Source organism: Peromyscus californicus, unplaced genomic scaffold (genome assembly GCF_007827085.1).
Source record: "Peromyscus californicus insignis strain IS unplaced genomic scaffold, ASM782708v3 Scaffold_20__1_contigs__length_68692818, whole genome shotgun sequence".
NCBI classification, from domain to species: Eukaryota; Metazoa; Chordata; class Mammalia; order Rodentia; family Cricetidae; genus Peromyscus; species Peromyscus californicus.
In genome coordinates this window covers 27,794,003-27,818,903 of record NW_026294503.1, presented here as the reverse complement: position 1 = coordinate 27,818,903, position 24,901 = coordinate 27,794,003, and the positions used below count along the sequence as shown (strand labels likewise).

The 24,901-nt window shown below is 42.8% G+C and overlaps 1 pseudogene; it reads right to left on the bottom strand.

Annotated features, from left to right (window-relative positions):
• Nucleotides 1-10,201: 10,201 nt before the first annotated feature.
• On the bottom strand, nt 10,202-10,992 carry LOC128117217 (protein MIS12 homolog; annotated as a pseudogene).
• Between the last annotated feature and the right edge of the window lie 13,909 nt (nt 10,993-24,901).

Below are 24,901 nucleotides of genomic sequence, written 5' to 3'. Positions count from 1 at the left end.
TACCTCTCCCTGGGTCTTTCACAAATCTTTCATCTCTGTTCCCTCTTCTGCATCATAGTATGCATTAAAAATATTCTTCTCACCTTAGAGAGACCCAGATTCTCTCAAGGCCTTGCTCACCAGTACCACCAAATTTCACAGCTCCGACCACAGTATACAATTCACAGTGACTGGATGCCCCCTTCCCAGCTAGCTTCAGGGTTTTGTGGATTCTTCCTTATGAAATGCTACCTTCTTCCCTGAGCTCCCTGCCATGTAGTGAACATATCTAAAATTTCTAGCTGGTGTTGTTCATTCCCCATCCTGTGTTAGAAACTTTTATCTTGGCTCAGCATCCTTTTCTTTACTCATTTTCTCATTATCCTGAATGACTTCTATGTCCTGGAAGCACTGTACAGAGCATGGCTACTTCTTTATTTGACCTTGTAAAGGTTGACCTTCTTGGCTTTAGCTCAGGTGCTCAACCCTCTAGTCCTGTTCTGGCTGATGTCCTTATTCAGTGGTTCCATCTCCAAGAACTTTATCTCAGCGGTCACCTACTTTGATCTTAGCTGCCTGAATTCCCACCCTTTCTCCCTATCACGCAGTAGCCCAAGCTTTGGTGGTTCCTATTAACCTGTGTTGCTTAGTTGATATTAGAACGATCCTCTTACCAGCAAATGCTCTTGTTTCTTTTGAGTTCTTATGGATATGCTTTCATCACTGAAAAATTAATCTAAGTCTGGTCAGTCCTTCAGCCACTGTCCCTATGCTCTGCCTTCAGAGCAGCGTGGCAGCGATCACACAGCTATACAGACTAGTGGGGTCAGCTTTATAGTGCCTTTCCTTTGTCAGGCCCCTGGGCAACCTGATATTGCTCATCTTATTCTATTGGTTTACTTTGCTGCTGTTCTTGGATTTCCTTATGCTCCACATTCTATACTGTTACTTTTTGAAGAAACTACAGTCACTGCCCCTAGGGTGATTCTCTCTGGTTTTTGCACGCCTGTATATAATTTATCTTCATCTACTTGTATGTCCTTCCTTCAGATGAATGAAGGTCCATTTGACACACATTGTATCAGACACCGTGGCACTCACAGCATGGCACATTGTGCTAGAAAGAATGACAAGTAGCCTGGGCTGGCAGACTTTTGAGAAGGATACAAGGGAAGGGAAAAATATCCAGCATGGAAGTCAGAGAAATGGTAACAGATAATAATGGAAGAAAACCACAGTTCTTTCTCCAGTGCTGGGAGGGGTTCTCTGGTCTGCTCTAAGTGTTCTCTCAGGGCCTTATCTTGTTCTGCTTCCTTCCAAAAGTTGAGGGCGATTGCTTCACCCTTTGGTCTCCTGGGAAGTTATAAATGCAATATTTACAGAAGGTTTTGAACTCTGTCCTGCAAACGCATAACCAGAAGCTCTAGCCTACAGATTCTGGTGGGGACAAAGTAAGTCTGTGTTCTCTACACTGGGGATGTGGAATCAAATCTTGGATCTATAGAATATTAGAAACATAAAATCTTCAATCTTTGAGTTGTGGTGAACCCTCAGAGAGAATGAACCAAGTGGAAGCCTGCTCATATATTTTCTCTCTTTCTTGGCATTGTTAGGAGTACTTCAGCAAGAGTATATCCCTGTTTTTGCACTTTTGCAAATTAGCATATTTAAATATACTAATTTTCACCACTATATTCATCTATAGGCTTTTAATTTTCTAGTCATGAATGTTTCTTAGCGATCCTGAGATGCAAAGCATTCAAACCATGACTGGCAGTCTATTCTATAGCTTTATAGCTAAGCTCTCAGAGATCCTGACATGTGGATTATTCTATCTGTACCCCCAGAGTCATCTGTTCTGAAACCTTACAGGCATGCAGGGGGACTGAATTTTCCTTTCCTCTTATACTCACCCATCTCCCCAAACACTTTGGACCATTTGACCCCCATGGTACTGGAGATTAAATCCACAGCTTCATCCATGCCAGGCAAATTCTCTACCCATGAGCTACATCCTTAGACCTCAACAACATTCTCCTCTAACATCCACTGCACCATCCAACTTCCATGCCCTTGCATGCAAGGAATCCTTAACCTGGAGGACAGTTACTTCACTGACAGATGAGAGTTCTCATTGCTAGAAAGTTCTTCTGAGGTTATGGAGTTATGTGATCTTAGACAAGCCACTTCCTCTATCTGGGCCACAGATTCTCATATGAAAATAAAGCAGTGAAGTAAATTGGCCTGATGTTTAAATTCTAGACTTCTAAGTCTTTTGAGTCAATAGGCCTGTGTTCACTGGTTTCTGAGACATGGAAAATTCATTTTCCATCATTGGTTACTGGCTTCTTCTTCTCCTTCATGTAGACTGCATATATTCCATCAGATATCATTCACTTTCTCATGCCATCTTTGCCATGCCTTCCTCACTTTCCATGTGATGCTGGAGCTATGAGATATATTCTGATCCATGGCTTGAAATCTCACCTCATAAGAAGAACTTTCCAACACAACACTCAGCCATCCTTCTTATGTCATCTAGACATCTTTGGAGGTCTCACAAGACAGTAAGTCTAAAAATGCCCCCTCCATACCTTTTGCTTTCCTGTGTCTGTTTTTGATCTGTTTTGAGCCCAGGGAACAAGGCTATGTAAGAAGGCAGAGATTCATTTTTGACTCATGCTTAACCCACCACACCAGTGCACTGATGACGTGGTCTGCTGGCTCTACTGATCACAGCTTTCTTCAGACAGTCCTCTTGACTCTATCTTCATTTCTTTTTTGGTTTTTCGAGACAGGGTTTCTCTGTGTGGTTTTGCGCCTTTCCTGGGACTCATTTGGTAGCCCAGGCTGGCCTCGAACTCACAGAGATCCACCTGGCTCTGCCTCCCGAGTGCTGGGATTAAAGGCGTGCGCCACCACTGCCCAGCCTACCTTCATTTCTTTAGCAGGCAGCCACAGCCTATCAGTTCTGGCTGGGCTTCTGCTTTGATAGTCTTCACAGTTTTGGACCTGCTTGCTTTCCTTCGACCACTCACTACTAGAGCACAATTTAGTTTGAAATATGTCCCTTCTCTGCTTAAAGTGTTTTAAGCCTTCCCATTGTACCTTGAACAGAATCCAAAGTCCTTATTGAGCCCCACAGTCTACTGACCTGAGTCCCAGATCATCTTAGATCATTGTCTTCATGCTCAGCCTACACTGGCCTTCTCTCTGCTCCCTCATCACTCCAGTCCCTACCTCATTTCATGCTCTTCAAATGAGCTGTTTCATCTTTCTCAAATTTCCTTCCTTGTGCTCTTTTCTTAGCTCATCTTTTGAACTTTAGCTGAAAATACCTTGCTACCATTTTCTCCCCTGTGGTGCTAGAGAGAGAGATCCAGAGCCTCCTATGCTAGGCAAGTATTCTACCATTGAGCTATATTTCTATTCTATAAAATATTTTTTTGAAAAGAAGTCTTAGCTTAGTCCAGATTTCTCTGTTTATTTGGCATACAACTTTGGAGAAGTGATCTCCCTATCTAAAATTTTTATCCTTTGTGTCTATAATGCAAAAATGGTATTTGTTTGGCAATTTTGTGAGGGTTAATTTATACATACACACACACACACACACACACACACACACACACACACACACACACACACACACACACCACTACCACCACCACCACCACCAATCTTGTCAATATAAAGTTTCTTCTGTGGTGGTTACAAGGAGGAGAACACAAGGTAGGTGTTTCCTTTGGGTATCATTTCCCCAACACCCAAGCATCACTTTCTTTCTGGAGAAGAATCTAGGACTCATGTGTGCTAGACCACACTACTACCACTAAGCCTCTCAATCTAGTCTCTGAAAGAACTTTTCATTTTTTTGGTAGAGATTTGCCCTTATAGTTTACCCCCCCAATAGTTCTAATTATAGCATAGTGGAGATTAGTTTTATGCCAAGGTCTCTGCATACATCATATAGGACCCACAACTTACAGATAAAGATGAAGCTCCCAGACCTTGTAAAACCTGTCCTGCTAACTAATAACACACCATGAGGGGATTTAAACATCATCTGTTCATTTCAGCCTCCTTGTTTGCTAGGAAGCCATGCTGCTTCTTTAGATAGTTAATTGCTTGTCTTCATTGCAAGGCTTTTTATTGGAACTGAAGTAAACAAATGCACATTCAGACAGTGTTCAGTGGGAACACCACAAAACCCTGTGCATTACTTCATCACCAAAGTTCTCATAACCTCATGTTTATTTACCTCACATTCATTTCCCACAAGAACACATTTTTGTGACCCAAACAACTTCCTGGTCTGAGGTTATCAACTGATAATATGAACAGGGAGATGGCATGACCATTAAGACTGAGCCTCCTTGATGCTTCGTGACCTCTGGCTGGTCACACAGCCCTTGTGACTCGTTTTTTTTTTTTTCATCTAAAAACTGGGGCTCTGGGTTCTTGTCTTCAAGCTTTTTCTCAAGGAAGTTAAAAAGGTGGACTTTGCAAAGTGCTTCATTTTGTCTGGGTCCCTCAGTCAAAGGGTTCCCTAGCTTCCTCCACTGTCACAATTACAATATGCTAGCTGGGTTAAAGTAAGTTCGTCTAGTTTTCTGTGAAGCCTGAGTTCCTATAATTCATACATTTTGATACTGATTACCTTTGTAAGCTTTTGTGGGTATCTATAGAGCAAAATGAGGAGGTTAAGCAGTTTTAGACCATTCTGAAATAACAGTAGTGGTGAATATTTTCAAATGTGCACTATATGCCAGAAGCCATGTTTAATATATACTAAGAACCATTTCACTTAGTATTTATAACAATTCATGTATTGTAGGATCTGAGGTCCACAGAGATTAGGTCATACCACTAGCAAGCCATAGGCCTGGGATGCAAACACATGTAGTTTGACTTTAAATCCTGCAGAAGATTTGCATTGGAGAGAGGGTGCCATAGAGGATGACATAAAGGACTGTTCTAGAAGATGTGATGATTACCTGGGTCTTGCAGAATGAATAGGAGTGCCTCAGAGATGTGGGCATAGAACAGGGAAAAGGAAGTGTGCATGGAGTCAAGAGACCACATGCAGAAAGGCAGACCATTCTGGATTTTAACTCTTTGTCAGCTTCCTTCTGAAAATGAGGACAACAAGAACAGCCCTTTAAAAGGGTGTGGTGAGAGAGTCTATATGAGATCACACATGCAAGTTACCTAGTCCAGTTGCTCAACATCGTCTGCATGTTGTGTGATGAGAATAAAAATGTTGATGATGACCTTGATCCACTCAGTACATAGCCCTTCTTATATTAATGGTTTTAGTTTTGTTGTATGCATGAGCCCCCGCCTCTTGTGTGTGTGTGTGTGTGTGTGTGTGTGTGTGTGTGTGTGTGTGTGTGTGTGAGATTGAGATTGTTCTCAACTTTGACCAATGAGTTAGGGTCCCCTAATGAACTCATAGCTTGCTGATAGGAGTTAGTCTAGCTAGCCAGATTGCTCCAGGGCTCTTCTTCCTCTGTTCTCCAAGTGCAGGGCAGAAATTATAGGCAGGTTCCCATGCCCACCTCACCTTTAATGGGTTCTAGGAATTCAAATTCCAGCCCTAACACTTGCACAACAAACACTTCATCCACTGAGTCATCTGCCCAGTCACCGTGTTAATGGTTTTTAACTTTATGTACATAGCAGATACCTGGGCCTTGCCTAAAAAAATATTCATTCTCATCAATTTCTACCCTTCCCACCCCTGGTGTGGAATTACTAAATATAATGCCTCATATTCACCATCAATTTTTTCGGATTTGTCTTTGAGAAGAGTCTCAGTGTTGTAGCCTAGACTGTCATGGAACCTGAGTTTCCTGTCTCAGGCCTCCACAGTGATGGGACAACAGGTGTCTATTGTGATGCTCAAATTGATTCAGAGAGATAAGACTCTGAATCAGTCATGAAGGACTGGAGGACCTTTCCTAGGATAGTGAGGATCTCATGGGGATTCATTGTTGATTAATGGTCAGACAGCTAATTTCAGGAAGGAGGCTCTAAGTTAGACTGTCTAGCCTGTAACCCTTGGTCAAGGGTTACAAAGCTCCACAAGACACTGCTCAAAGAAATGGATGGTGAGGACACAGTAACTCTGCCTTTGAATTACCTTCATTTCCTGTGGCTGCTCTAACAAATGACCACAAACTTGCAACTTAAAGCAGTGGACATTCCTTCTTTTGTGCTCTGGCTGAGCAAAAGTCCAGAGTTAAACTGACAGCAGCGCTATGCTCTTCCAGAAGCATTAGGCAAAGCTGTTTCTTGCATCTTCCAGCTTCTTGGAGTTTCTGTTGTTCCTTGGCTTGTGGCTACATTTCAATCTCTGCCTTCTTTTTGCTCATGGTATTTCCCTGTGTGTCTCCCTCTGTGTCTCTCTGCCATGGACAGCTGCTTTTGCATTTAAATCCTATCTAATCCTCTGCAAAGGTGAGGTCCCTTCCCCCAAATCAGGTCACATACACAGGTTTTGGGGATCAGGACATAGTCATATCTTTCTGAGGCTTCCATCTTACCATTGCATCTGTTCAGCTATGCATCCTTTGTAGATTGCTTCTTGAGATGCACATTGTTTGGAATGAATCTCCTATCAGCCCATGCAGCAGCCGTGGTGGCTATTGGTGGCCCCATTTGGCAGTGAAGGGAAGTGAGATGAAGCTCAAGGTCAGGAAATCTCTTGACCAGAAATGAGTGTAGGCTGTGAAGGTGTGCGAGGAGCAGAGATAAACAAGGGTAAGCTCATAAACTTCTGGAGAAAGACAAGCAATAATTAATTATGGTTCATGAATCAGTGATTCATGGACCAAATGAGAATTGCAAATAGGATTTGCCTTTTTTTCTAGTATATTTCAGACGTTAATAAAGATACTTGTTAACATTTAAAAACCAGGAGAAAAAAAAATCTAGATGTCCCCACATCCCTTAAGATATCAGAATCTTTATCCCAGGCACCTCTTTGCATGGGATGATGTCAGTAACTGAGTAGAAGTAGCTTTTCTAGACCAGTCACACATGACCATTACAACTGTGATTTAACTCAGCCCATGATGAGGTAACACACAGGGCATTTGATCATTTTTCATAGACTTTGTAGGTAAGAGATTCAAAGATGACTTGGAGAGGCAATTGTTATCTGATATCTGGGGCTGAGCTGAGAAGCAGGCAGAGCCTTGCTGGGAAGTGCACATGCATCAGAACCCCAGTGCTGGGCTCAGCTAGTATGGTAACCAGAGCTCTTCTGTTCATCTCTCAGTGTGCCACAGCAGTTGGTTGTGAATGGAAATGTGCAGGGAGAAACATTTCCTTCATGGCCCATCTCTGAAGTCCTACAGCATCCCTTAGGATATACTGATGGAAGAAGTGTCAATCAAATTGAAGTCCTCTTTCTTCCAAAATCTCTATAGAGCATGTCTAAGGGTGGTTTCATAATCCTGTTCTTCAGAACCAGGTGGTTGAAGTAAACTCTTCAATTGATTGCACGCTGTCACCCCAATACTGCGGGTTCTCAAAAAGCCCCTATAATATTTTTGCATCTGTATTTATTTTTCTTTTATTACCCTCTCTGTACAGACAATATCCTAGTATACTGACATGCACCTTTCTGTCTGTAGGTGTTCTACTATGACATTTATGACATACAATGCTTGTAATGTACCAAGTTAAATTACATAAATGATACTGTCACAATGATCTCATTGTCCTTCTTCCTCTTGGAGATGGCCCAGGGTTTTAAGATTCACCATACTGTATGGACATATGGATTATAACGTCAAAGTACTGCTGGGTACTCTGAGGAATATCTCCTGCATAGTTCTGTTTGTTCTTACAATGGTGCTCATGGGGATGGGAGTTTCCATTCTCTGCTATGCTCTGAGAAAGACAAAGGCATCCTTATTTGACTGATGGACCTGTGGGAGGAATGCTTTGGGAAACCTATCTAAGAGTGGGAGGGCTGTGTCCTATGGTGCATGGACCTCTAATCTGGCTTTCTGGAAAAGCTGCAATGTTTTCACTCTATCAACAGTATGGGAATGGTCAGAAGCCCAGGGACCCACTGCTTAGTGGTTTATAGCTTGGCTGCTGTCTCATTCCATCTCTCTTCTGTGAATTATATTGAATTGTGAACACCCGCCACATGCTTCTTAGCCTTTTGGGTGCATTCTTCAGTAAGTTAGTTTTCATGCTCCCTGACTGTTGTGATGATTCTGTTGAAAATGTGATAGTGTCCGATGGCCACTGTAATAAATTAGCCCAAATGTGAAGTCACAAAACAACAAAAAATATTATTTTATTGTTATGGAGGTCAGAGCTCAAAACTAATCCCACAGAGTGGAAGTCAAGGTTATTTCCCATGGTACTTCTGCAGGCTGTGGTGGTGGATCCGCTTTGCCTTTGCTGCCTGAGACTACATTGACTCTTAGATGCGCCCACCCATCTCATCTCTGCTTTGGTGTTTGCATTGTCTCCTCTTCTCTGTGTGTCTTGTCTTCACTGGTCCCTTTCTCGGAAGGACAGATGTAAAGGTATCCAGAGCCTACCCGGATAATGTAAAATGATTAGTTTATCCCAATGTTCTTAAGTATTTCTGCACAACCCATGCTATGTAAAAGCGATGTGGACGGGTCCCAGAGATTAGGACCTTATATAGATATGTTTACTGTGGACCAGGCGAACTACAAGGAGTCAGTAAGGGTGACACAGATACAAGAAAAGATAATAAAATTAGAAGAACCACACGGAATGTGGGCCTAGTGTGGGAGTGGGAGGGACAGGGTCTCTCCATGTAGCCCTGGCTGTCCTGGAACTGTACATCTGCCAAATTGACTTTGAACTCATAGAGATCCACCTGTCTCTGCCTCCCAAGTGCTGGGATCAAAGGTCTGCACCACTATGCCCAAGTATGAATCAGTTTTTGTTTTGGTTTTTTCAAGACAGGGTTTCTCTGTGTAGCCCTGGCCATCCTGGAACTCAGTTTGTAGACCAGGCTGGCTTTGAACTCAGAGATCCAATTGCCTCTGCCTCCCAAGCACTGGGATTAAAGGTGTGTGCTACCACTGTCTGGCTTATGAATCAGTTTTTAATGACACACACTCACCCCTACACAGAGGTTTTACTTGTCTCTAAAAAAATTATTTTTAGTGTGTATGTGTGTGTGTGTGTGTGTGTGTGTGTGTGTGTGTGTGTGTGTGTGTGTGATGTGGGAGGCAGGGTGTGCATATGTCATAATGCACTTGTGGAAGTCAGAGGACAATTTCGTGGAGTCAAGTCTTTCTTTTCACCCTTATTTGGGTCTTGGGATATGACTCAGGTCGCCAGGCTTGTACGACAGGCACTTTTACCAGCTGACCTGTCTCATCAGTGCCTGCCCGTCTTATAAAAATAGAATGGAACATGACAGGTGTAAGCCCTATCCATCTACTCCAGCTGTGTGACGTCCTTAATATGTGCAGCCTCAGGGGTTTTCTGCTGACCGTTTTTTCTGCCTTGGATGATCCCATAGCTGTGCATCTAAAGCCTTCTTTTTCAAGCTGGACTGAAACCTTACATTATCAATCAGGCAGACCGCTTCTAATCTTGCAATACCCTTCACCTCATACCCCTGGCCCCCTCCACTTTTTCCCTTTTTGTTTTTCCTTTTTGGTATCCCCCCTTCTGTTTCTTTCCACAGTGTGGCATATTTAAACTCCAAGACGCACCCATGCTGAGGATATATATCACTAAGCTACAACTCCACCCCAGCTTTTTTTGCTTGATTTTGTTCAAGTCACCGATGGAACTCATGTGTCCCGCTCATGGCTGTGTGCCATATGTCATTCGATGGGTGAATATGTCTGCCTGATTCACACAGTGCCAGTGAGCAGAGACACCCGGTTGCATGAGGATTCTGCTCCCTCCTGAAGTCATACTCAAACACCCCTAAGAGCAGACTGGGCACAATCCTGAAAGAAGACCTGGAAACGTTACCAGATGTGAGGGAGGTCGATCCAAATTCCAGAAGGGAGAAAGCAGATGGGTACACACTTTGCTTCAGTCGTCTGAGCTGGAGCCTGCAGTTCTAGAAGATCTGCTGATCTGCTTGGCAGAAACTGGGAAAGGAAGGTAAAGTGTCCCCCCAAAGAAGACCTAAAATGTAAGAGTAAACAAAGAAAAGCCACCCATTTACAGGGTCTCTCTTTTCACTATTGAGAAGTTAACATGCTTCTAGTCTTTTACTTTTTTTTCCTCCCCATGAATTGTCTCTCATATTCTGGAGTGTTCTGCTGTTCTGGACCAGGGACACCAAACTCTCCCTAAAGTTACTAGTTCTGTGCCCTCTGTCAATATTGTCAAGCCCATCAAAGAAAGTCAAGATCTTTCTGAGTTTGGCTGGAATAGTTTTTTGCTCCTTTAATTCTGCAAGAAGGGCCTGCTCAGTGTGTAATTCAACCTTATACTTCTGTAACTCTTCGATTTCCTTTTTTTAATTTTTTTTATTTTTTTGAGACAGGGTTTCTCTGTGCAGTTTGGGTGCGTGTCCTGGATCTTGCTCTGTAGACCAGGCTGGCCTCAAACTCACAACAATGTACTCTGCCTCCCGAGTCCTGGGATTATAGGCATGCGCCACCACTGCCCAGCTGATTTCCTTTTTCAGAAGCTGAAATTCTTCTTCACTAAAAGGATGCATCTCCTGACACTTACCTTTGGGAATCAGGATGTTTGGGGGAATACACGAAGTCAACTGCAAAACCAGTTGCTCCATTTTGTCAAAAAGGTTATCAAAACGTCCTTTCATGAAGCAAAGACATGTCTCTGTGTATTTACAAATCTACACAGCGATAATCTCACAGTCTGGGATGCCCCAGTCTTCTTTAGAATACCCTGTTCAATAGCCTGCATCATTTCCAACAGGTGGCCTTGAAGTGCTATGTAGATCCTCAGTAGGCAAGTTTGTGATGTGAAGCCAAAGAACTGGACCTTACAGGCCATCAGATTCCCAGACATCGTGCTTTGCTTTGCTGCCCTCATTTGTGAAAACTGGATACTTCTGCCACAGTCAGGATAGTTTTTGCCCAACCTCACTGAATTCTGTTTTCTTTCCTTCAAGTAGGCACACACTCTGCGTGCAGATCCTTCAAGTGCCAATTTGAGTACAAGTCCCTGAAAAATAGGTTTTTTCCCTTCTTCAAATTCCCCTCAGTGTTATTAACTCATCTACTGTATCTTTTCTGCTAGGAAGGAGTTCCCATGGCTGAGATGAACATGGGAAGTTCTCAAGCCATCTGAATGAGTGGGATGACCTTTAGAGTTTATGACCACCACAGACGAGACCCAGAAACCACAGCCTGAAACACATTTTTTTAAATTCAATTACCTAAACCTTGTCAATTTTGAGAGAAGCAATGGCTAGAGAAATGATTCTTTTAAAATGCCTTGATAAGATAATTTCAATCTTTGTATTCTCCTTATCCTATGTATTTGTTGTATTAAAAGAAATCAGTGGCCCATGTCTTCTTGCTTTAAAATATTATAGATAATTGGTGTTGTGTGTACCTCAGCATGGGACACTTTCAACATGACCCCTTGGGTCTTTGTAATCATGAGTGGCTGAGGGTGTCATATCCAAGGAAGTGTCTTATTAGTATAGACTCTTAGGTAATTAAATAGCCAGCATGGATCAATCGATAGGTCAGTTCTGCACCTCAGCAATTAATGCTTCTTTTTTTTTAAAAAAAAAAAACTAAATGTCTTTGAAAAAATGGAAACCTCAAGGTTGTCCTTGACTCCAGATGCCCTCCAGCAAGCACACCATTTCTCTCTAAACACTCCCAGGGCTGTCAAATGCTGTGTAGACTTGCTCTCACGACTAGCTCTCATCCCTCTCTCCCTCTCATTTGAAGCAGAGCCAGATCCACACTGTTCTGTGGAGATCACCAGTGGCATCCACACTGTTGAGTTTGTCACTGTCTGAGAACGCTTGGCCTCAGTCCACCTTCCATCTTCTCTCTTCAAGGTACCCCATGCAGCTCTCAGAGCACTGTTTTCTCATCTGACACGGCTGATCACCCTCCTCCTTATGGAATTGTTTCTTCACCACACTACAAGAACTGCCTCTCTTTGGACCCTTCTGCACCTCCCCAGAGATACTCCATCTTGCTTGGTGAAGTTTTTCCTCTATATGCCAATGCCCATCAAAGTATCTCTAAACCAAATCTTTCCACCAGGTGCTAGATCTTTCTACTGGACCACCTGATGATCAGATACTTCAGACTTGACACGATCAACGAAGAACTCCCGGTTTCTTTCAAACTGCTCTAGACTGATCCTCCTTTCTCAGTAAATGCCTCTTCCTTTCTCTCAACTGATCACTTTGGGGACCTAGAATCCCCTCGAGTCTTTCCCCCTCACTGTCAGATCCGTTCACAGACTCTCATGCATTTACCTTCAAAATATTTTAAAAATAAGTTTTGAATCTGAACACTTCTCTTCCCCACCATTGCTACTACCCTATTCTCAGCCACCCTTAGGTCTTATCTCACTTATTACAATGGCCTTGTGATGCTGTCCCTGATTGCATGTATATTTCTTTCTCGTCTGCTCCCTGAATATTATTTTTTTCTTATTTTTTTAAAATTTATTCTTTGTGTCTTTCACATAATGCTTCCCAATCCCACCCGTCTCCCTCCCTGCCCCCTAAATAAGACAAAATAAAATTTAAGAGGAAAAAAAGAACAAAAAGGAAGGGGAAAACCTTATCGTGGAAGCTGCGGTGTGACGCAGTGAGTCACTCAGTAAACCCCTTTATCCATACATTTTTTTAAAAATTTTATTTTATTTTATTTTACAATACGATTCAGTTCTACATATCAGCCACGGATTCCCTTGTTCTCCCCCCCTCCCGCCCCCCTCCTGTTCTCCCCAGCCCACCCCCTATTCCTACCTCCTCCAGGGCAAAGTCTCCCCCGAGGACTGAGATCAACCTGGTAGACTCAGTTCAGGCAGGTCCAGTCCCCTCCTCCCAGGCCGAGCCAAGCGACCCTGCATAGGCCCCAGGTTTCAAACAGCCACCTCATGCAATGAGCACAGGACCCGGTCCCACTGCCTGGATGCCTCCCAAACAGATCAAGCCAATCAACTGTCTCACCCATTCAGAGGGCCTGATCCAGTTGGGGACCCCTCAGCCATTGGTTCATAGTTCATGTGTTTCCATTCGTTTGGCTATTTGTCCCTGTGCTTTATCCAACCTTGATCTCAACAATTCTTGCTTATATAAACCCTCCTCTTTCTCGCTAATTGGACTCCTGGAGCTCCACCCGGGGCCTAGCAGTGGATCTCTGCATCCAATCCTGGCTCAGCTGTTAAAGGCTAGGCTCACAACCAAAAATTATCCATACATTTTTACATTCAGGCATTTACATGGAAGAATCATTGGTCTGTTTTGAAGCCCCTGGTCTCTGCTGCACCATGATGCTGGGTCTTCACCGGGACTCTTCTTGGACATCTCTTCCTGCTGTGTGTTCTGGAGATGCTGCAGCCCTGGGTACGTAGGATCCGCCACCCCCCCTGCCTCCTCCACCACCATCCAAACCCCATCACCACCAACCTCATGCTCCAGCAGATCACAGATAGGGTGGATGTTGGGCGTTGTCCAGCATTGCCCTGGCTAACTCACCCCTTGCAGCAATGAGCAAGGGGTGGGGCAACTTCTGCTTTCATGTCTTCAGGGTAGATTCTCCCACACCTACACCTTCAGGGCCAGCGCTAATGTGTTGTCCAGACAAAGTGTAGGGGACATTCTCCCAAGTGCTGCATCTGGTTGGGGACAGGACAGCTCTCCTGTTCTTATGCCCTCAGGGCCAGCTCTCCTACCTGCCTCAGGCGTTGATGAATGGGCAAGAGAGGGCATCTCTCCCCCACCCATCCAGACACAAGAGAGATGAGTAGTGGGGACAGCTCTCCCACGCTCACAACCTTGGGGCTGGCTCACTGACATCTCTGCCAACAGGTGGGGCTCTATTGTATTGCTCAGGCAAGGTTCAGGGCCTGCTCTCCTGAGTGTTGCAGCTGGTGGGAGGCAGGGGCAGTTCTCCTATCTGCCTCAGGCATTGATGGACTGTTGGGGGGCATCTCTCATGCATTGGATTACTTCATTCCTTAGCTCTGAATCTTGTTGGACCCTTCTATCTCACTGAGAGCCCATGACTGTTAGAGTGGTCTACAAGGATGACATGCACCTCTGACACCACCTATATATCAGACTACATCACTTATGACTCTTTCCATGGAATAGTCTGCTCCAGTCACGTGACTCTTACTGATAATCAAATCAACTGTTCCATCTGCCTGGAGTCATCTTTTGCTTGGCAGCCCACCCAGAATTCTATTCATATTTCTGTTCAATTGTCTTCCTTTTAGAGACTTCTCAATCAAACCCAAGTGAAACATCCTTCTTATCTGCTATGGTCCATTTTCTTTTCCTGCTGTGTTATTTCTTTTGCAGGCACTAGCAGAGTGTGACATATGTATTTATTACATACCTCCAGCCTCTGCATTATAAACCTCCTGAATCAGAGATTACTTTTTAAATTTAAAATTTTAAACATTCAAAGCCTCCACACTTAGAATAGCACACCAGAATATGGCAGGCACGAGGAATATGATGAATGAGTAAATAAAACTACCAAGAAAAGGGTTTCCCCTTGCAGTAGTTCACACTTTCAGAGAGTTCTTTAAATTATATATACCATAGCTGCAATAATATCTGAAAATCCTGCTAGCTCCCGTTACTGCCTTTTGGAATGAGCTCATGTCACCGTATCAAAGAATGATGGAGTCTTAGCTTTGAAACCAATCAGGGAGGTCATTTAATACATGTCTTTATGTTGCTCTTGTATATTCCAAAAATGTCTCAACCATTTCACAACTGCCAAGAAACCCATCTTCTGACCTTGCATTTTGGATTGAAATCTGTCATTTCTCCTTTTTGATCCAGAGTCATGGAGTACTAGTTGAATGGGTTATCCTCATGACAGCCCTTCAACTGTGGCCGACAGCTGGCCTGCTTCCTTTCTGACTTAGTTTTCCAGACTGAAGAACACCTGTCATTCTTTCAATTGCTCTATATGCAACAGGATTTTGAGACCTCCTTCCAGTACTCCTCTGAATGCTTTTAAGTTTGTTGCTGTTTTTTTTATGCAATTGCTGCCCAAAGTGGACCCAGCACTTTAGCCACAGTCACATTGCTTCAGAGCTCATGTCTCTCTGCCTCTTTTCTTCAAATCCATTTTTTATTGAAATTTTTTTCATATAATATATTCTGATCTTCTTTCCCACCTCCTTCCAGATCTTCTCCACCTACTTCTCCACCCGCCCAACTCTGTGCCCTGTCTTTCTCTGTCTTTAGAAAAAAATAGGCAAAATAGTAAACATTAATAAAACCCCAAACAAACCAGCATAAAAAAGAAACATACATGCATGAACACACTGTATAAAAACATAAAATCAGACACCACTTTTGCTTATATATTAATATAAGCAAAAGACCAGTAAGAAAAAAATGTCCCAACAAGGCAATATGAGACAAAAAGTCTACAAAAATATCATTGAGTTTGTTTTTTGGTTGATCATCTACAGCTGGGCATGGGACCTACACTAAAGTGTGGGTAACACAGTGAGACTCCGTTGGAGAAAACTAATTTTTCTTTTGCAAGAGGACTTTAATTGGAAATAGCATCTTGGTTGGAGATGGGATCCCTCTCTCAGTGATCCTGTCTGGCTTAAACCTGTGCAGTCCCTGTGCATGCTGCCACAGTCTCCGTGAGTTCATATGTGTCTTGTGTCTGAAGTCACTGTTTCTTTGGTGTCCTCCAACTGCTCTGGCTCTTAGAATCTTTCCACCTCTCCTACCACAAAGGTCCTGTGGCCCTGAAAGGAGGAATTTGAAGAAGACGAGAGACGTTTAGGACCAAGTGTTCCAAAATCTCTCACTCTATGCAAACTGTCCAATTGTGGGTCTCCAAATTAGTTCCCAACTGCTTCAAGAGGAAACTTCTCTGATGATGATGATCCTGGCACTGATCTCTGCTACTCTTCTTAAGGGCTTGTGTGTTTAATAAACTTGGCACTTATTTCATCTTGGAGCATTTGTTGCCATCACAGAGTAGACACGTATTTAAACTAGTTCTGCATGTTCTTAGTCCCCCTTCCCCTCCTGTTATTCCTTCTTCGAAAATCTATACTTTTACTATTACCTTTTATCAATGAAAGTTATTATTAAGTTGTTCTGTCCAGGTCTCTATAAGCCTGATTTTGAGAAAAATTTAAAATCATTGAGTAGAACTTCACTTTGATCCCTGGACATTTCCCATGTACTCTCCAGTGCCCTCTTAGTGTCTTTGAAGTTATAACACTTTGAAACTTCGTTTCTCAATTCTCCTACATATCTGCTTAGTCTCCCATGTTTTAAAGTCACATTTTAAGTCTTTATGCTTTCATCATGCATGTCCTAGGTAAGCATATAAGTGGGTGTTCAGAAGAGCTATCTTTTCTGAGTTAATACACTGATGGCTACTTTAAGGCACTTGCCAGGTGGTAGTCATGAACACATGACCCCATGGACCATCCCTGAGGCATATCCTATGACTTTATGAGAATCTACTGTAAGCCCTTGTCCATATCATAGTCTTCCTTTGTGTCTAGGAGATCTCTAGAGCTTTGCTAGTAACACTGTTCACAATGCTTAGAAAATTTCCAGTTTGAATCCTTAATAAGACCAGAAAATGCATGCATTTGCCAAGACTTGCTATGAATAAATCGATATTAGCTTCTTCTAGCTCATTATGTCTTCTTAAAGAAGCCTGGAGTGACAACATACAGCCATGTCAGGAAGAAAAGTAAATATAGATGCACATCCCTGTCCATTTGGCTAAAAGAGGACTTCCTGTGTGCTCAATATCAACTCATTAAACATGTAGAGTTAGTTAATTTTATCATTCCTATTTTGTGGATGATAAAACTGAGTCATAGGGATGTGACATCATTTTCTTAGACTGCTTAGCTACTGAGAAGTGGAGCTCAGGCACTCATTACTTTCAGAGCTTTAACACTTTCCCCTTTTTATGCTGTTGTTCACACCTCTCCACCACGTTTCTTTTGGTCACTTCTCAGCTATCTCCTATGAGTAATACCGTGTAATGATAGCAGATATGAACTTAGGAATTAGATAGACCTGAACTCAAACTTAAGTTTCACAACTGCTAGCTGTGTGGTCTTAGACAAGACACTTCATACTTCTGGGCCATGCTTTCCATATCTTTACTAGGTTGATGGTTGTAATATCCACTCTAGCATTGTCATAAGGATTAGTTGTGAAGCGTTCTCTGGACAGGGTGTGGCACACTTTGGAGATACTCAAAAAACAGATGATGTTGTTGTTACCACAATATTGAAATGATTGTTATTATGTAAGGTGGGTGTGACTCTCTATTCAAAGTTCCAAGGCTCCCATGGAGTGTCTTGAAGTTATCACCTCATTGACTCTATTGCAACTGAGGGAACTCTCCTTCTAGCGATCTAAGAGGCTTCCCAACCAAATACTAGCTTTATAAATTGTTCCTGCACCATTTAATGAGACATTCATCTTCCTGAGTATCCATAGTCCACTCATTAATTGCATGTTCTGGAATTTGGAATTTAATATTCAGACCATTTTTCATTTTGGTGCCAATGTCTCCCAGTGACAAGCTTTATGTCCCCCTAACATTTACCCCAGGCTTTTCTGATTTTTTTTTTCTGAATGATAACTCTGGAGTTTGAGTCTTTTCAAAATCATGAAGTTGCTTTCCCACAATGCCCTTGTTTCTTTTGTTTTTTAGGTATCTGCTTATCATTCCTGTTCTACTTCTAATTAGAGGAATTTCCTTACAGTGTAAGTGGACTCAAGCCTTCAGTAGTGTCTTCCTCTTTTCCTAGGCATCAACAAAACACTGGTGACCCATTTCCCACCATGCCCCAAATTTCCAAGTATTTTTATACATAGCCTGCTCTGATTCCCTCACAGGCCACTATCCATAAGATGTGTTGCTATTACCCTAACATAGTCTCATTTCCTCAGAGGTTTTCAGCAAATATCTTGTTCACTAAATCACTGGATTGTTTTTAATCAAGAAAAGAAAATCATAATTGCTTTTAGCATGAGACGAAAGCATGTTTGCTTCTTGATAACTGGTACCATTTTTTTTCTCATGTAGTCTCTTAATGGGAGATATGCAATAATCCTTCATTAAAGATGCATGAGGATGCTAGCAAAGCAGACGGTGCAGAAAAAAAGATTTGACCAGAGTCCAGGTCTGTCTCTTCCAAGCTGTAATATTTTTGAGTCAGGCACTTTGCTAATTCCTTCTGCTAAAATCAGGCCACCTTTCACTGTCTCATGGGCTTGATGCAGGTATTAGATAAAATAAAGCATTCAACACAGTCTCTGACCCATAAGATGCATTAAAGGATGGTTTCAAAATGATTATTCTTGCCGGGCGGTGGTGGCGCACGCCTTTAATCCCAGCACTCGGGAGGCAGAGCCAGGCGGATCTCTGTGAGTTCGAGGCCAGCCTGGGCTACCAAGTGAGTTCCAGGAAAGGCGCAAAGCTACACAGAGAAACCCTGTCTCAAAAAACCAAAAAAAAAAAAAAATGATTATTCTTACCCATGGTAGAATCATCCTTGTACCAGTTGCTGCACATCTATCATTTCAATTCAACTTCACATGAATTTTTCCAGATGTGCTGCAAGAGCTCTGTGATAGACTTTGAATAACTTGGCCAAGGCCCAACTAATCATAAAGAGTAAAGTAAAACATCTACTTGGATTCATCTGCTCCTGAAACTATTGTCTTTCTTTCTCTTCTCCCTAGTCTTCAGATTTTCCCTATTCTAAGTATCTTTGAGTTTTTAGTTGGTCATTCCTTAAAATTTTTAAAATCCAAGCTGATGTCTTTAATGCTAAGCAACAGGCTGTGTGCATGGCTGTTGGTACCTTTCAGTCCAATCACTCAACCACTGTGTCTGAAGCTGAGCTATAGAGATGAACTACCAGGGACTTTGCTCTTAGAGAAGTCACAGAACGCTATAGAGTTCTATGAAAATATGTTAACATAGAAGGTTTGGCTGAAACCCCAAGATAATAGATAACCATACTCTGAAATGAGATGGACCACACAGGAAAAAATGTATGAGGAGTTGGTGGTCAAGAGCACTTAGCAACCCGAGTGTCTCATGTGCATCAAGATATGGAAACACTGAGGGAGGAGATGATTTGGAGAGTGTGGGGAGAATTCCCACAGAGCTATATCTGGTCTGACTCCAGAGTGCTAGCACCTAGCCTTAATTCATCTTTTGTTTCTTTTGTTACCCTCTATGTGAATCTTGTCTGAGAGTTTTCCAAGGGGACAATGCCAAATGCAAATTCTTGATTAAGAAATATCACAGTGTGCTGGATTTTTCCCAACCAAGTTTTGCATAGATTTTATAGCTTGTATATTGAATTCCAACCTGAAGGGCTAAGGAGCACCTGCACCCCACGTTAGTCTATTTAGCAAGGCCAATCAGAGAGTATCATTTGAAGCCGAAAGTTGCAAGCTGCAGTAGGTTTTAGACTGGTGTTCACTCAAGACATTGTATGAGGAATGGTCCATAGGAGAGATGGATGAATTGACCAAATTGTTCTCAGAATTTTGACTGCTTTCATGATTCTGACATGGATACATGCATAAGAGAGCCAGTGTGGCTTTGCTCCAGCAGGTGGCCTAGGATGGACACAGGTCTCAGATGGAGGCATGTTTCTGTGATATGTTGAGGGTGTAAACGATCTGTTGAAATAGAAGTACCCATGCTCTGCACCAAGGGAGCTATTATCAGCCATCCCCAGCAACTGGGAATGGTCTCTGAGGATCCACAGAAGAAAAAGAGTGAGCTTCAAACACTTCCATGCTCACAAAGCACAAAGTCAGTTCCAAAAATACTAGTCAAGCAAGAACATGCTTCCTCTTCTCTAAGTCCAGAGCAACAGAACTCACTCTGTAAGTGATGGAAAATTCTCAGCTCCAGGATTCTTATCTAGCATCAACTCATCTACGGAAGAGGAGGCTGACTTTGAAGTCAAAGTTGAAGTGTAGAGTGATGTGTAAAGGGCACCCAAGATTTGCATGTAGATGATGCTTGGTGATCCAAAGGACATTAACTTTCATTAACTAAGAGATTATAAAAACTCACTTGATTGTGAGTTTTCATCCAAGTGTAGGGGATAATCATCCTCAGTGATTTTACAGGGAACACAGTTGTAGCTTGAGTTTTCCTGCCTGGCCCACAGTCAGGACAAATCTCTCTCACCTGCCAGTCCCACAGCCGCTCAGACCTGACCAAGTAAACACAGAGACTTATATTGGTTACAAACTGTATGGCCGTGGCAGGCTTCTTGCTAACTGTTCTTACAGCTTAAATTAATCCATTTCCATTAATATATACCTTGCCACATGGCTCGTGGCTTACCGGCATCTTCACATGCTGTTTCTCATCGTGGCGGCTGGCAGTGTCTCTCTGACTCAGCCTTCCACTTCCCAGCTTTATTCTCCTCCTTGTCCCGCCTATACTTCCTGCCTGACCACGGGCCAATCAGTGATTTATTTACCAACCAATCAGAGCAACACATTTGCCATATAGAACATCCCACAGCACACAGTAAAGTTGCTTTCTGCTCAAGTCTCATGTATCCATATTATGAGTTATACAGGGGACCTGAATGGACCTTGTTCAGTGGGTGCTGAGACTCTTAAAGAGTACTTTGATATCTTTGTACAGCATTATTTCTACTGCTTGAACATTTATCTCTATATTTTTTTGTATTCCATAGGTGGACACATCCTTCAAGAGACATGTCTATTTCCATTTCTTCCCGTTCTGACTACATTGAGTTTTCTGTGGACTTTCAGAGTATTTTCTTCCTTCACTGGTTTTTCCTCATTGATCAGTCAGAAAACAAGATTACGACATTCATGAATATGCATTGTCTCCCTGCATTAAGACTTGCTAGTTTATTACATTAAAAACCTGGTGGAGCCGGGCGGTGGTGGCACACGCCTTTAATCCCAGCACTCGGGAGGCAGAGCCAGGGGGATCTCTGTGAGTTTGAGGCCAGCCTGGGCTACTAAGTGAGTCCCAGGAAAGGCACAAAGCTACACAGAGAAACCCTGTCTCGAAAAACCAAACCAAACCAAACCAAACCAAAACAAAAACAACCCTGGTGGTGCTCTTTCTATCACATCCACCTTACCTTGTTTACACAGCTTGTCAGGAAGAATATGTAGAGAACATGGGGCATTATATCATGCTGACTTGGCTCCTTTCCTACAGCTGTTCTCATTTCAGGATGGGCAACCTTGGTACCCGGCCATACAGTGCTCAACTCCTGTAGTTTCACTCCTGGTTTTCACAGTATTACAAAGAATTAATTATACTGCAGACTGGGAGGTGTGGACAGCAGAAATTTATTTTTGTGCACTTCTAGAGGACAGAAGACTAATATAAAGACATTGAAAGACTTGAGTCTTTTAAAAACTGAAGATGAATCTGCCCCGTAAGTCTTGCCTAAATTCTGGTCATCTATGGGCCAAATCCTTGATTTATGTGCACCATTCCAACCTCTGCCTTTATCTTCCCATGGATTCTCTCCTGTACGCACTTGCACTTCCAATTTTCTTCTCTGTAAGAATACAATTTGTGTTACACTAGGGACGCACTCTTCAACTTAAATTAACTAATTATATTTACAATATCTTCATGTCCATATACTCTCACATTTTAGGGATTACAACTTCAGCATATGAATTTGGGGTTAGGGGTGGGCATCCACAAAAAATAAGCCCACGACAATCATCTGCAAGCTTTTCTAAGTCTTCTAGGATGTACTTGCTCCTAGCTCTTTAAGACACTCTGGCCCATGTGCACAGTGTTCACCCCCTGACCTCTCAAAATAATCCCTTCTAAAACCTGGGCCAATTGTGCTTGGGTGCCCTTTATTCCCATTGGAAATGCTTAATTTTCTCCCTAAATTTCCTTTTTCCCCCTTCTTAACTTTTTGGCACTGCAGTTCAATTTGTATTCCTGCTTTGCACTCCAGTCTTTTGGGTATTGAAATGTCAGCTTTCCTCAACCAGTAGCCTTTGGCTAAGCTTTTCCTTTGGCTCTTGGGGCTTTAGACTTGTTCTTGCTCCAGGCTTATGGAATCTAATCCCAATGTTGCCAGAATCCAGGCTGGCAGCCTTGCCTCTGCTTGACGCTGCTTCGAGAGTTTGACAGGGGCCTCAAGGACCCCTTGTGGGACACCAGTTCTGTGGCAGATTAGATGTAAGCTCATGGAAGTGCATTTCTCCCTCCTTGAGAACACACAGCCAGGTCTCATATCCCTGTCAGATAGGTGCCTGGATCTAAATGATGAAACGTAAGTACAAAGTTTGTATATGCCTGGGGCTTGGTACAGAATAACCATCTTTGCTACTCTCTGTGTTCCTGTCTGAAGTCTGAGTGCAGGGGACTTGAAGGCCCTAGAGAAACATCCACTACACAAAAATTGCCTGGGTTCCTGAATTACAGTGTAGAGAAACTATCCGCTGAATCCTTGAGTTGAGGACTGTTACATTAAAAAAAAAATTCTATTGTTCATGCCATTTGAGGGGTTTTTGAACAAGTGGATATAATTGCTCAAACCAAGAAGTCTGAGCCAAAAAACGAGGAAAGCTGAATTTCCCTCTCAGTTTGCTTGCTGGTTTTGAAGAATGGAGCCTCTACCTCTGTCTCGAATGTGCCAGGGCTGGAGTTGACTTTCTGCTAAGGGGCCAGGGTCATGTTGAAAGCTTTATTACTTACTATATTCTTCCCCTCTCTCCTCTCTCTGTCCTCTCCCTTCCCTGTATCTGTACCCCCCTTTAGCTTCATTTGGCAGTTATATAACTACGTGCTAAAAATTTCCAGTCTTTTGTAAGGTGAAGTTCCATTTGTGATTGGGGAGAGGGAAACGAGTGAACTGGATGGGAATAAGGATTCTCTGCAGGGAGACAGAAGGGAAGGTCACTGATGAAACCAATTTTCTGCGGGGTCTTCCAGGTTCAGTAAGCAATGCACTTAGGGAAGAGGAATGCAAAGAGGGGTAACACGGAAGTAGGGGGTAAAAAAAAACCCTGGAGACTTCAACTGGAAGATACTTTCAAACATTGAAACATAATACAAATAGGCTGCTTCCTTCCTCCTTTTCTTTTCTGTTTTTGCTTTTGTTTTGAGGCAGGGTCCCCTGTAGGCCATGCTGGCTTCTAACTTGCTATATAGCCAAGAATGACTTTGAACTTCTAATACTCCTGTTTCTTGTCTTTACCTCCCCAGTACTGGGATTATAAGCATATGTCCTATATCCTGTTTATGTGGATCTGAGGAATTGAACCCAGGGCCTTGGACATGTAAGGCAAGCACTCTACTAGCTGACTATATTTTCAGTCCCCAGACTGTGTTAGAGTGTGTTTTAAGGTTGTTTTAAGGAATGGGGAGGTGAGTGTGGTGTGGAATATTCCTTTACACTGTGTGAATATATGTCACTGTGATTGGGTTAATAAGGTGACTGGCCAATGGCTGGACAGGTAGAGGTAAGGGGGGACTTGCAGACAAAATGAGACTGTGAAGAGGAAGAGGAATAATCTCACAATTGGGAGGAGATTTGGAGAGAAGGAGATGAATGAACTTGTCATACTGAGAAAAGGTATTGAGCCACATGGCAGAGAATAGATGAGAAATATGGGTTAATTTAAGATGTAAGAGTTAAAATGTAAGGCTAGTAACAAGCCTGAGCTATTGGCTGATCATTTATAATTAATAACAAGTCTCAGTGTGGTTACTTGGAAGTGGCTGCAGAGACACAGAGAAACTCTGCTTACAGTGTGGCTCAGTAGCAGGAACACAGAACTCAGTTTGTATTCTGGAAGCTGATCTGCATCTCAGTCTCAATTTTGCATCTCACAAACTGTGAGAACCAGTGCCCTGGGTTTCCGCTTCCTTCTTTGTCAAACAAGTGCCTTTTTTACAGGGTTGCGAAACCTAATTTGCCTGAATGCTGGCCTGACCCTTAAACTTGGCTCCTCCGCCAGTGTGTGGAGTAACATTGGGTCTCAATTTTTCCCATTCCAGTATGTTTTCTAGAATGGGGGCAGATTGTGACTGATTTTGCAGGCCAGGCTGGGAAATTTGGTTTTTCCCCGGGGGTAAAGGAGAAATATTAAGGATAATGGAGGCATGGGAACCTTGAAGACTGGCTGTTCAAATCACTTGCCTGCAGGATTGTTTGGCTTCCATCTGTTCTCTCTGTGTGTTGGGAAGCAGAGGATCTTAGGTGGTTCCAAGGTCATCCTCAAAGCCCTACATTGTTCCCTCCTGGAACTTTCCTTTTGGGAGATGCAGAGGGGGCACTGAAGCCTCTCTAAAAACAGAGCTGGCTTCCTATAATTCTCGGGCAATTATTGTCAGAGCCCTAAGTGCCAGTTGTCATTAAGGGTGCTACTATCCAAGCATCTGCAAGGTCTCACCAATGGCTTTCTGAGGCCTTCAGACCAGATGTCTATGGAGATTCAGACTTTGGCCTCAGCAGCAACTAAATTCTTTGAAAATAAAGCTATATTGTCAAGGGTCCTTACTACCAAGACAAGGGAGCCCAGAGGCTCTCATTGTCATTGATTCTTCTAACCATTACCATCTGTTAACGTACACACTACTTTATGGATCCAAAATCTCTATCAGGAAGAGGCTTCGTCATTCTAACCGAGTGCTCCCTTATAGAAGGCCTTAGAGAGCTGCTGTTAAAACAATCGGAGGGATCTGTTTTTTTT